The following is a 10,903-nucleotide window of genomic DNA, read 5'->3' as shown; positions in this document are numbered from 1 at the left end:
AGATAGATAGATAGATAGATAGATAGATAGATAGATAGATAGATAGATAGATAGATTTATGACAAAAGACTGGCTTACCTGGATATGGAGGCTGAAAAGTCCCCCTGTCTACCATTTCTAACCTAATAGCCCAAGAAAGCTGCTAGCATCATTTCAGTAGAAGCTTACATTCTTGAGGACCTTGGTTTGGAAAGCCAAGGAACCTGCAGTGTCGCCTTCTGAGAGCAGGAAAAGGTAGATGTCTTTGCTCAAGCTAACCTGAGGTTATCCTTCCTCTACCCTTTCATTTCGTGTGACTTGAATGATACCCACTGACACTAGGGAGGACATTAGTCTCAGTCTACCAACCCAAATGCTAACCCCTTCTCAAATCACCACCATGGACACACGAGAAAGGATGCTGTGCCAGCTACCTGGGCACCACTTAGCCTGTCAGGTCGACTGATGAAACTAACCTTCTCTAGGAGGCATTCAAATTTAACACCTCCACAGAGCTGTGGTGTCAGCTACATCCCTCACACCCCATCATCTCCTACAAGGCTTTCCGTCCTTTCATTTGCTCCCATAGAAAGCCATCCTACGTCTAGAAGCCACCTTGATGTCTCTTATTCTCTTAGATGCCACCTCCAACGTATCAGGTTCTGATGGTTTTCTAATCAAAACATGTGTTGACTCTCTCCACCTCTCTGCAGACACATGGCACCTGACCCAGCTTTTGCGTGGATTATTACCAGAGCAAATAAAGACAGGGTTTTGCACATCTACGCCGTCTTCTCACGGTAATCTGTACACTATCTAGAATGACTCTATTGCTTGTTGCTGTTCTGAGACAAAGTTCCACTCTGTAGATTAGGCTGGCTTATTATGCAGCCCAAGTTGGCCTCAACTTTGTGGTGGTACAACTGCTTCAAAGCTCCCAAGTTCTGGGTGAACCATGACACTAAGCCCAGGATGAGCTTCTAACAGTTGTTATTATTATTATTATTTTTATTATTATTTTGTATGCATACAATTCCATGGGCCTGGTACCCTCCGAGGCCAAAAGACAGTATTGGATCCCCTAGGACTAGAGTTACAGATGGTTGTGAATCACCATATAGGTGCTAGGAATCAAACCTTGGTCTTCTGGAAGAGCAGGCAGGGATTTTAACTACTAAACCATCTCTCAAGCCCCAGTCACATCCTTTAAAACAGAAAATCAGGTCATGGTATTTTTCTGCTTGGAACCCTTTGACATCTCCCTGTCATTCTCAGCCTGGAGCTTTGAAGTCCCAGAATGCCTTTTATGTCTCTGTCTCCTCTGAATAGTTGCTGAGAAGAGAGACTTCCTGGTAATTCCCATACAGTCTTTACCTTATTAACCGGATAGCAGAGGTTCCCTCCTGAGGTCTCATAGACTCATAGCCGCCCACCCGCAGCTGCCGTAGTCTCTCAGAGAGCCAGCAGGCGCCATGTCTTCTCCTCCAGAAGGAAAGCTGGAGACCAAAGCTGGACACCCTCTCGCCGTGAAAAGCGGTAGAATGTGGATGGTTTAGAAACACCCATATACATAAGGCAGAAAGGAAGAAAAAGACAAAGATGAACAAGAATGGGATAGCACCAGCCCACCTAAACTGACAGTCTTCATCTCTGGTGTTATTGCCAGAGTGACAAAGGCTTTCCCAGCGGATACACAGGTGGCCCACTGGAAGCCACATGCCTCCATAGACAAAGTGTTTGTCCAAGAACACAGCAAACCCAACAGCCTCGCAAGTGCTGGCGCCCGGACTCTGGTACTCTCAGCAGCAGCGGCAGCAGCAGCACTGAGGCAGCCTCCCAGGGTACTTCCCTGACCAAAAGAACTAGCACTTTCCCCACGGTTTATTAAGTGCAGAAACTTAAGAAGGCAAAGCAAAGCAAGCCTTTGTTGTCGCAGACCCCCATATTTAAAACTAGAAGAGGCTCAAACCCCAAACTTGGTTTCTAAGAGTCCTAGATGTATGTCACTGCAGGGTGATTATACCCCTCCCCTAGAAGGGCCATTATCAGAACTTGGCAAGTCCTGGGTTAAAGGACGTTCATTCCTCTATAGCAATCACCTAGAGTCCTTACTCATGGTCCTAAAAGGAGGAGGCCACATTGGGGAGACGTGATGAGGTTAGGAGAAGGAGAAGAAAAGGCAAAACACTAGGGTGTGCTTTTAAACAGTAGTGCTCACTTCCTGCCCTAGGATACCATGGACCGCCCCCAGTTCATGGCTATAGATCTCTGCTCTTCTGAAAACTCAAAAGGCTCCTTTAGCCAGATGTAGAACCTTCTAGAGTGCCGCTCATGGAGGGTGCTCTTGGCTGTCCTGATGCCCCGCATCAGCTTCACATCACGGTGACCCTGAGCAGCATGTTCGCCATCCGTCTTTCTGGGACGACTCACCGCTCCTGTGTCATGCTGCTGAAGGAGGGATGGGCTCCTCATATCTTATGAGCAATTTGGTTTCCTAGCAGTGGCCTTCACAGGAAGCAAGACCTAAGTCTCGAGACCCCACCTTGTCAGCCTCTTCATGTGTAATTACTGAAATGGTGTGGATCAAGGGTCACTTTTGAGGCTCTGGCTTGGCTGCAGCACTGCAATGAAACCCACAGCCTTGCTTTGTCACATAGAACCAAATGTAGGAAAGAACCTTAGAGCCGGCAACCCAAGTCTCCCTGGGCAGACCTCACCTTCTCCTCATGTGTCCTGAAGCCTCTACCGTCCTTTTCAGTTCGGCAACCCAAGGGGCCTCCCTGTGTTCCATGTACCCTGAGCTAGCTCTGGTGTGCGTCTGTGGACTCTAGGTCATTGAATGCAATATGTTTCCCTGAATGAATTTCTTAATCTTTGATACCGAGAATATGTTGACTGTAATAATGCTCTTGCATTTCTGCCTTGAAAAAAAAAATAAAAAAAAAGAATAACAGAGAATAGATAACCAGAATTTCTAATCTCAAGGAAAACAAGACAAGAGTTAACACCACAGTATCCAAGGGTGAAGACCTCCATTTTACCACTTGACAGGACTTGAGTGGAGCAGTGGGAAAGGATGTTTCTGAGTCCGATCTTGTGCCGAGAAAAGATGAACCCATCGCGACACTGAGTCCTCATGGTCGATGAGTGCCTTGCTTCATCACGTGAAGTACCCATGGCAGGTGTTCAGTTTTCCTCCTCTCTTCCTACTGAGGCCTGCAATCAGTCCCTCCCCAGCTCTTGCCTGCTTGCAACGGAAATATGAGCATGGCCTACATCCTGCTTCCATAATAACCTGACTGATTTGAAGGTAGGCACTGTTTAGATGACTAAGCAAGAAGCCCCTACTTCAGTGGAGGTGGGAATAATGTCCTAGCCTTGAATCTGTGGAAGTTTAGGCAACCGAGTGACTGTGTATTGCTGTGACTGAAAACCAAGAAAAGCAACTCAAAGGGAGGAAAACTGATTCTTGCTCAAGGTTTTGAAGGGCCCAACTCATCGTGGTAGGAGGGTGTGGTGAGCAGCTCTCGCTGCAGCATAGCAGAGTAGTAACAGAAAGAGAGCAGGGAAATGATAACCTACAGAGGGCACTTGCTCCAACCCTGCTCCACCTCTGAGAGTTCTCCCACCGACCAACTGTCTATCTGGATCATGAGGCCATTGACAGATCAGCCTTTAGTAACCCAGAGCTCTCACGTGCCACTTGCCTCTGGAAATGCCATCACATGTGCTTCACTGATCACCTGGGCAGCTCCTAATCTAGTCTCATTGATTCGCCATCTCTGTAAGCGAGGTCTGATGTGAGGTCTGTCTCCACAGAGAAGAGATTGGAGACAAAGAGGCTTGAGGCAGGACATGTGAGAAATGAAGCATGGGCAGAAAAAGCAGGATTTCAAAGGCATGTTGGGAAAGATTCAGTTGGTCGTTGGATGTGACATGCAGGGACACTCAACATAAACTTTTATAACTGAGTAAATTTGCCTCAGTCATTACAGATAGCACCCCAAAAAGAATAAGTGGATTCAAGGAGCTTTAACTATTTCCTCAGTTTCCTTACTTGTAATTCTGCCAACACAAGGTGAAACTTACTATGTTATTAGTTTACAAAGATGAGTTCTGCCTACTTATGGGCTCCCCAGGAGGTGATGTACAGTGACTATTAATGATTGAGATTGACAGCCAGGGGACTGTTCTTGGCCTGTGTCCAAACAGGAGTTGAAAATGTAGACTGGGGGCTCACTCTTCAGTTTCTGTCATCAGCCAGGAGAGCTTCACTCCCCAGAGAGCAGTAGTCCTTGAAAAGATTGTGGGCCATCTCCAGCTTTCAAGTAGACAAGCTGAAAGCCAGCCTCTGCACTTGGAGTAAAACTCATGGTTTGCCCAAGTCTCACCGACTCCTGCCAAGGCCTCTTGTTGTAGTCTGAATGAGACGCTTTCCCCACGAGCACACTTGTCTGAGCCCTTGGTGCACAGCTGGAGCTGCTCTTGGGGAAGGTTGTAGAACCCTCGGGAGGTGAAGCCTTTCTTGAGAAAGTAGAACACTGGGGGTGGGTCCTCAGGACTTACAACCTAGCCCTGCTTCCTGTTTCCTGAGGATGGATGCTATGTGACCAGCAGGCCTCCTGATCTGGCCAACATGATTTTTCCACCGTGGTTCAATGATCTCCTTGAGCCACTCATGGCAAGAGGAAAAGAAATAACCCTCTATGGCTTCTAAGTCTCTCATTGATAAAGCTGAACTAAATGACCCCCAGACTTCTCCCTGGTTTGAAATTGTTTTCCTAAAGACTGTACTAGAACACTGTTTAGGGACTCAAGCTTATGTTTGTTCTTTCTGAAGATATAGGTTAGGTACATAACTTGCCAAAAAGTAGTCTAGCAGCCAGCACACCTCCCCCTAGTGACCCACTAAACTAGGGCATGAGCAAAGTGCAGGGCCTAGGATGGGCTGAGCAGCTGCAACAGCATTTCAATTCTGAAGACCCTGAGATTAAAAAAATAATAATCTATAACACATAAATCTGCCTCATTCAGCTGCTTTGGTTATTTGTATGAGAATTTCCTGATTCAAATTGCATGCTCAGATCAGATTTCCCTGGTTTAGGCTTCTTTCAGCAATTGCTTAAAGGCAGCTGCTTCTCCCTGGAGGGACATAGCAGAAAGGTCTGTAGGCAAAATCTCATTGACTCAGGGACAGATAAATAAACTCTAGGCCTGGCTGGTCAGAAGTCACTTTGCCCACAGAAGTGAGTACTGCTGGGCCACCTGGCTGTTTCTCAGCCTCACTGATAGAAAGGCACTCTCTGGGGAGGACAGCAAGTCCATGGACAGAGGGAGAGAGTAAGCCTTGTGGGGTAGAGAGAAAGGAGCAACCTTCTCTGGCTGGGGTTCCTTTTGCAGAGACCAGCAGGCCGAGAACAGCTTTAGCTTCAGTGGGATTGAGAGCCAGGAAAGGGCCATAAAGAAAGCATGATCATTTCTGTCCTGGGAAGTTTCTGGATCCTTTGATACTCTTCTTAAGTAAGAAGAGTCCCACAGCAAAACTGTGTAATAGGCAAAACGTGCTCAGGGCACATGCAACATGTCCGGAGTTTGCTCTCCCTGTTTATGGGGATTCCCTCAGCCTGCAATGAAGATGCTCCCAGTGGTCGCTCTTCACACACTCACCAGGCACTAACTGTGGAACATCTTCTGTCCCGTCCACCTGCTCTGCTCAGCAGACCATACCTTGCTTTGCCTGTCTGGCATCTCCTTCTTTTGGAAACAGCATCTTGGCTTTATCTGCAAAGACAGTTCTTACGCTGGGAAGTTTTATGTCAACTTCACAGAAGCTAAAGTCATCTGAGAGGAGGGAGCCTCAGTTTAAATGCCTCCATACGATGGGGTTGAATAAAGGCCTTGAAGAAATGTGGGGCATTTTCTTAATTAATGGTTGATAGAGGAGGGCCTAATTCATTGTGGGTGGTGCCATCTCTGTTCTGGTGGTCTGGGGTTCTACAAGAGAGCAGGTGGCTGAACAAGCCATATAGAACAAGCCAGCAAGCAGCACCCCTCCGTGGCCTCTGTGTCAGCTCCTGCTTTCAGGTGTCTTCCCTGTTTGAGTTCCTGTCCTGACTTCCTTTGATGATGAATAATGCTATGGAAGTGAAAACCAAATGAACCCTTTCTTCCCCAGCTTGCTTTTTGGTTATGGTGTTTTGTTGCAGCAATAGAAACCCTAACTAAGACAGTTCTCTGCTATTTCCACTACATATAAAAAGGGTGAAGGAGCCTTATGACTCAAAGAGTGAGTTAGACACGTGACCGAGTCTTGGCTACTCAGAACACTTTACTGTCCTAGATGTAGGGACTTGTATGATGGACCTATGATCCAATCCCATTACATGAATCATTCCTGGAACCTTTGCTGCAATTACCAGGCATCTGGTAATAAGGGAAGTGCTTGTACTCTCTCATGCCCAGTATTGCCCATGTTTCTAAACCCAGAATATTTACAATTGGGAGCATCCCTACAGAGTCCACTCTACTTCTGTGGATAAATAACATCAAAGTGTCACCAGGGTAAAAGACAAAGAGCAATCACAGGAACCAAAGCCTCACAAACCACCTGAAGTAACAGAGTTCAGGAAGGAAGCAGACAAAGCCACAGGCCATGGCTGCACACCCTTGTACACCCAGCATTTAGGAGGCTGACCTAGGAAGACTGTCAGTTTGATTTCTGTCCGGGCTATACAGGGCCATGCCAGAGAAGGGAAGGAAAGGTAAGGGAAAGGAGGGGAGAGAAAGAACGGGTAAGGGGAAGATGGAGGGAAAGGAAGCAAAGGGAAGATGGAATAAGGAAAGAGAGGGAAGATTAGGAAATGGAAGTAGTATACAAAGCAAAGGTAGATAAAAATAACTAGACTGGCGTGGTAGTATGAGTGAGAATTGCCCCCCACTACCACCGTGTGTTCATATATTTGAATGTTTGGTGCCCAGTTGGTAGAACTGTTTGGTAAGGATTGAGAGGTGTAGCCTTGCTGGAGGAGGTGTGCCACTGGGGCCAGGCTTTGATAAGTCTTTGATAAGCCAGGACTTTCAAAAGTCCTGCCCAGGTCCAATCTCTGTCTTTGTCTCTATCTCTCTGTCTCTCTCTCTCCCTCCCTCCCTCTTTCTCCGGCAGATGTTAGGTCAGATGTAAGTTCTCATTGTTGTTCCAGTACCATGCCTGCTCCATGTTCTCCACCTCGGTGGCCATAGACTCACCCCCAAAGCTGTAAGCAAGCCCGCAGTTAAATGCTTCCTTTATGAGTTTCCTTTACAAACGCCTTGGTTATGATGGTTATCAAAGTAAAAGGAAATAACTAAGCAGCTTTGCCCAAACTCTCACATGTGGCTGGTATGACGTCAAGTCCATCACTCTCTCTATCATACGTGAAAGTATCAATCAAAAGTTACAAGAATCTTGTTGAAAGGAAGAAAGAGAAAAAAATGAACATTACTGTCTTTGGGAGGAAGACACTCTCGGATGCTTAACAGTCATGGTGTCAGTGAGGGTATTAGAGAAGGAAATACACTGTTCTCTATAATGTCTATCATCAACTTCCCCCAATATGAGCAATTAACACTTCGTAATTTCTTAGGTGAAACACTTAGAAATGTTCTTTTCCACTCTCCAGGCCAATACAACTTTGAACCCCTCCTCTTCCTTCTTCCTCTCCCCTCTCCTCCTCCTCTGTCTCCTCTTCTCCCTCTCCTTCTTTCTTTCCCCCTTTTCCTCTTTCTCTCCCTTCCTTTCTCCCTCTTCCTCTCTCTCCCTCTCTCCCTCCCTCCATCCCTCTTTTAGTCTCTAGAGCTTCATTCACACTAGCATATTAGTTGCTTTTCCTGTTGCACAATGTCTGATAAAAGCAACTTAGAGGATGGATTTGTTTTGTCCCACAGACCAGGTACAGTCTGTCATGGTAGCAGGAGTTGGAGGAGGCTCTTCTCACTGTGTCTTCAGTCCTGAAACAGAGAGCAATGAACGCCGGTGCTCAGTCTGGGACCCCGCCCCCACAGGATGGTGCTGCCTTCATTTAAGGGGAGTCTTCCTACCTCCCTTAACTTAATCTAGGTAATCCTTCACAGGCTTGCCAAGAGATTTGTTTCCACAGTGACTCTAAATCTCATCGGCAGTCAAGAGTACCCATCACACGAGCAAGGGTTCTCCCCCTGAACTCTGCCTCCAGCCCCAAGTTCTTTCACAGGGATTCTGACAAATATAAGTTGAAAAGCATGACATCCTGAGAAAAACACATCTTAGGACAGAAAATACGTAATCAGATAGTGAGAGAATAAAGCAGATGATAGCAACATAGTGAAAACTCTGTAAGAGATGAATGTGCAGTCTGTGGAACTTCTGGCAGCCTGTGATGATGAGACGAGACCCCAGCAGCATTCTATGATGTTGCAAAGCCACGTGGCACTCAGGTTAACAAGAAGAGATGTGGAAGCTAAAGACCCAGGCTGCTGCCTTCATTATGCCATTGTCTGACTTGTTAATTCAGAGAATTTGATCAAACACTGTCCTCTGTAACCGACCAACTGAACACACTCACCCCACATGCAAAAGGAAACAGTTAACTTATGTGATGTGTTCACGTTTCCAACCAGGCAGTCATTGGAGCACTTTGAACGTGTTTTTGAGAGTGTTTATCTGCCGGAACACCAAAACAGTGCATTTGCTTAATGCTCTAAATATAGCTATATCCACTTTCCCTCTCGGCATGTTTTTCAAGACAAAATATTTTGTCTGTAAAGATATGCCAATGCCACTGTTTGGGACATTTCTTTCGGTTTCAACGGCTCGGTAGCAGTGTCTATGAGAGGCTGGATGTGGGAGTCAATCAAAATAGGGGTCACTGGGCTGTGAAACAGACCCAAATCTCACCCGTCTTCAACAACAGAAGTTTGTTTGTTGCTCAAGGTCTGCCCTAGCCTTTGGGGAGGGAAAGGAAGCTGAATGAGACTTAATTAACCTAGAACAGACTGACATTGTCACCATCTCACTCCAGTGGGAGAGGTAAGATTGCTGGAGTGTCAGAGAACAAAAGCTCTTCTCCCAGTGCAGTGGTCAGACTAAGCAAATGTAAAAGACCAAGAAAAGAATCCTAGCCACAAACCACAAATAGAAGAGAGCCAGGAATGACTACTCTGGATGATGATTTGTCCCATGGACAGAGGTAACCTGATGCCTCAGGAACCAGGTCTTGTGGACAACAGAGAGTTTCCAGTACAGGAGAGTCTGAGAAAGAATTTAAGTACAATTCCAGAAAGGTTAGGAGAGAGGCTGAGGTCAGGAAGGGAGAGACAGGGAAGAGCAAGTTGGAAAGAAGGAATCTGTAGAAACAGGATCCTTCTGCATTGCCACAGACAAGGACACACTTAGAAATTTATGTATCTTGTGCAGTTCCTAAGCCCAAAGTAAGGGGTGAGAGAAACATCACTTTCTTTATTTTATGGTTATAAGCTGATGTTATTACTCAATTTCCCTCTGACTCTCAGTCCCCATCACCGGGAGCTAGCATGAAGCTCACCTCTGCTACCTTGATGGCTACAGAGGAAATAGAATCTTATATTGCAGCAGGCATCAAAGAGTTTCTGCTCACACATCAGTCCACTGGTGTGCTGCTAGTTTTTATGTCAACTTGACACAGCAAGGGTCACCTGGTAAGAACAAATCTTAATCGAGAAAATGTCTCCATATGACTGGCCTTCAGGTCAGTCTGCATGGCATTTTCTGGACTGGTGATTGATGTGGGCAGCCCAGCTCTCAGTGCGTCCTTGTCCATGGCAATGCAGAAGAATCAAGCTTGTACAGATTTTTTTTTCTTTCCAAACCTTTCTCCCCTGCCTCTGTCCTCCTTGACTTCAGTTTATCCCCTAACCTTTTGAGAACTGGAAATAAGTTCTTTCTCTGACTCTCCTCTACTGGAAGTTCTCTATGACCTGTGACTATGGACTGGTGATTCTGGGTGCTTTTAAGAAAACACGAAGAGCAAACTAAGGGAAGAAAGCCAGTAAGCAACCCTCCACGGCCTCCGCTTCAGGATCCTGCCATGACTTCCCTCAGTGACGGACGGTGCGGTAGAACTGTAAACTGAAACAAATTTAGTCATGCTGTTGTCACACAGCAATGTAAACCCTAAGACAACTGGGTACCACAGGGCGCTCTTGACTTCTGTCTGCATGGGGTGTCTTCTATTCATGCATATCTGCCATTTCCATAGTATGCTTGTGCCTTCGAATGCCTGGCAAGCTAGAAGGCACCTAGCGTCCCCTGAGGTACAGCCAGCATCTGCTGAGTCTTGCTACCCCTTAAAATTACTCTAGAAGCATTCTCCGAAACCATAGCTTCCTGTCCTGTCCAGTCTCATAAAGACTGTCTTTTCTCAACCCCTTGCTGTTCATCTGCTACCCTCCTCTCTCTGGGAGGAGCATCATTGAGCTCTTATAAAACATAGGTGACTGGGTGAGCAAGCCATGAGCATCCTGGGAGGAAAGCACTGTAGGAGAAGAACAAAGAAGGACAAAAACCCTGAAGGAGGAGGGTGGTGAGCCTCAGAAGGAGTGGAGGGAATGGGTACAAGTTGAGAGTGAATTTGTGGTTGGGTCTAAGTTATGCCAAAGACACAATGCTGATGGTAATGACTAAGAATTAACTCACTACATCCCAGGGCAGTTCTAACTCCTCCTCACGACCACTACATAGGGTGCCACGGCTCCCTCTGTTTCAGAGATGAGGAAGCTGAGTTAGAACGGCCTGATTAATTACCTGAGAAAGTACCAAAATTGGAGCTCACACTGAGACAGATTCATATGTGCACGCCATACCAGGCAGCCTGTGGAGACAGGGAGTCAAAAAACGCAGGCAAAGGCAGCTACAGAGAAGAGTGGACACAGA

General features: G+C 46.4%; 1 pseudogene; it reads left to right on the top strand.

Annotated features, from left to right (window-relative positions):
* Positions 1–1,451: 1,451 nt before the first annotated feature.
* LOC129691245 (death-associated protein 1-like) lies at positions 1,452–1,867 on the top strand (annotated as a pseudogene).
* The last annotated feature ends 9,036 nt before the right edge of the window (positions 1,868–10,903 follow it).

Source organism: Psammomys obesus, unplaced genomic scaffold (genome assembly GCF_907164565.1).
Source record: "Psammomys obesus unplaced genomic scaffold, mPsaObe1.curated_primary_1811, whole genome shotgun sequence".
NCBI classification, from domain to species: Eukaryota; Metazoa; Chordata; class Mammalia; order Rodentia; family Muridae; genus Psammomys; species Psammomys obesus.
Note: the sequence above shows the minus strand (reverse complement) of the source record. Positions and strands in the feature narration are given on the sequence as shown.